The sequence below is a fragment of the Clytia hemisphaerica genome, unplaced genomic scaffold (assembly GCF_902728285.1).
Source record: "Clytia hemisphaerica strain Z4C2 unplaced genomic scaffold, Clytia hemisphaerica genome assembly, whole genome shotgun sequence".
NCBI lineage: Eukaryota > Metazoa > Cnidaria > Hydrozoa > Leptothecata > Clytiidae > Clytia > Clytia hemisphaerica.
This window is the reverse complement of record NW_027103380.1, coordinates 1-2,877: the sequence shown is the minus strand read 5'-3', so window position 1 is coordinate 2,877 and position 2,877 is coordinate 1. Positions and strand designations below refer to the sequence as shown.

The 2,877-nt window shown below is 36.0% G+C and overlaps 1 long non-coding RNA gene across 1 annotated transcript; it reads right to left on the bottom strand.

Moving 5' to 3' along the window:
* Positions 1 to 216: 216 nt before the first annotated feature.
* Positions 217 to 768, bottom strand: LOC136824770 (uncharacterized). Its single transcript, XR_010849166.1, has 2 exons — positions 677 to 768; positions 217 to 488 (listed from the first exon to the last, which is right to left on the bottom strand). It is a non-coding gene; the product is annotated as an uncharacterized lncRNA (long non-coding RNA).
* Positions 769 to 2,877: the final 2,109 nt, after the last annotated feature.

Below are 2,877 nucleotides of genomic sequence, written 5' to 3'. Positions count from 1 at the left end.
TGGGTGCGGTATCTGAACGAAATGGAGTATCTGTGACGATACGGTAGGAGAATATTCCGGATAGAGTGAATCCCGGAAACGATGAATTTGGGAGGACAACGGACGTTGGATGGACGATTTCCGAACGTGCGATTGGAGGATTGTACTCAGACGGCCTTCTCCGAATGAGGGGGTAGCGGAAACAATATGGAGGGTATCAGAGAGAGTATGTTCCAAACGATAGGCGATTTTCCAGACGATAGGACTTGAGAGACGAAGAAGATTGTGAGCTATCTTCAAATTTCCAAGCCAAAGTTTAAGTTATACCTCTGACATGTGTCTCTACCTCTCAGCATTTGTCCCAGTTCTCCACTTGATTGTCCCACCAAAACTTGATCCTCCAAAACTTGATTGTTGTCCACTTGATTCCCAAATATTTTCTTGAAGATGTTAGGGATAGTTGAGTCAAAAATCTTGGAACGTAGGAATCTTGTTGATTGTTGTTCAAGCTAAAAACACAAAGTTCAAAAACTAAAAATATGTACATAGGCCTATGAAAGAAAAATGTCGACTAGGTAAAATAATGTACAAGTAAAGAAATCGCTTCATAAAAATATGTCTTAATCTGACTTGGGTATTTATAAACTAGGGAAAATATCACCATATGAAAGAACGATATGTACATGAAATTACTTACAAAATATTGTCCAAATACTATCCCCAAATGTTCGTGACTCCAAGTAAAAGTAAAATCAACTCTGTAATGAATTCAGATCTCATAAAGTAAAAGTATTTGCTCACATCTCGAGAATGAAAATCTCACTCACGTCTCTTGTAAAAGTAATTCTGATCTGATTTGAGTGCGTGAAAAAGGCGTAGAAAAAATGATACTTTATGGAAAACGTGATAAAAGGTAATTAAAGATAATTATCATCTTGCCATTATCGAGCTCATACGTCACAACCAAAACAAATCAGTTATAAGCACATTATCCAAAACAGGACTCGTTTTTTCAAAAATGTTGCCGAAATTTGCGAAAAGATGACCCTGATTTTGGAACTGAAAATCCAAAATTTTCTAAAATTTTCTACTTTTCCCCCAAATTTTTCGAAAAAGGCACTCTACGAAGGACTGATTTGGGGTTTTGTCACTTATAAATTTGATGCTGATAACACAAAAGGATAGAAATCGACAACCTATTCAAGCTTCAATAGCTTTCAAATGGCTGTTCTACAATCATGTTAAAAATCTATTGAGAATTTAGCTTATTTCCTTGCTTTTCAAAATTTGGAGTTTGGGCGAGATCTTGGGCCATCTCTTAAATTTAATCGGATACAGTATTCAATTTGGCACGGGTTTATAGATTTCCAGGCTATATTCTGAGCCGTATTGGACCATTTTTGAACTTTTGGATCCTCAGATCCTAAAGTCTTAAATCTAGCGTTAAAACTCAGAGTTAAAACTCTATCCTTCCAACCTAACTTAGAGCACTTCCAAATCGTTTTTAGTTTTGAAGATTCGTGGGAATTTCCCTTTTTTCTAAAATATTACGACCATGATTGTACACGTTTTGCATGTGATCTTATAATTACTGTAGGCGAAACAACCCCTTAGAGCCATCATTCTCAGCCTGTTACCTTGTTACCCCCTATTACCCCGTGTTACCCCATGTTACCCGCCCGGGAGCACTTTTCTCTACAGTTCTTTACACTCATGCAATGTAAATACTTTTTGTACATTTTTTCTTCCTCCACCAAATATTTGCTCTTCTTATGTATAATAGTGAGCATCGATAATCAATTAATCATTTAAAAAATATCTTTCCTTTTATCAATAGAAATTTTCACTCTTACTGACTTTTCGATTTGTAACACACACTTTTAATTTGCAACTCGCACTTTTAATTTGCAACTCGCACTTTTAATATGCAACTCGCACTTTCAATTTGCAACTCGCGAATTTTGTGAGTTAAAGTGCAACTCGTAACTCGTAACTCGCGATTTTATTTTGTTAAAATGCAACTCGTAACTCGTAAAAAGTAACTCGCAACTCGTGGTTCTAGATGCAACTCCTAACTCGTAATTCGCAACTCGCAACTCGTATATTATCATATCACGTGAAATATAGGGCTCTACTTACTTATAAATAAAACTGACATGGATAAATAAGCGTGCGAAGGAAATATTTTTCTCTTCTACGAAGAAGTGCGTCTGTAAACTTTACCGAGTTTTTCAGCGACGGAGACGGTAAGGTTCTAATTTGAGTAGATCCTGACCAGCTGAGGACGACGGTAAATCAGCACTTTTTTTTTACCGTCCTCGATTTTGCGGGGCGGAATTGCGGGTTTTTCCAAATCGCTTCAGTCACTCTACCGTCCTCAAAAGTGCAAATACATAAACTCGGTTTTATAGAAAAAGCGCGGGAAAAAGTCATAAACAAAATGAAAGAGAGAAAATATTTTGAAGTCTTCAAAGTACGATAAAAGAAGAAGTTTTAACTTTTTTACCACCAAAGTTTCAGATTTTGCTAATTTTAACACGCTGAATATTTTAAAGGTAATTTCGAGCCGTTTTGAGCTATTTTACAGTAGGTAGTAAGTAGTAAGTAGTAAGTATTAAGTAGTAGGTAGTAGGCGTTTTGTACTTGCCGCAAAATTAACATTAACATTAACTCTAAAACAAAAGTACTTGAAGCTCAAAATGTCTCATGAGGTGTAAACAACACGTGAATATGTAATTTTATAGCAATGAAATCTGTTTGAAAACGAGGACACCAATAAATTTATGCATCTCGAGAAGAGTGCATTCGAACGTTTCGAAAATTCAAAATTCAAAATAAACCATAAAGGGCTTTTTACACGCCAGAAATCGAATTAGAGAGCGGAACCCTTCAAGGGAT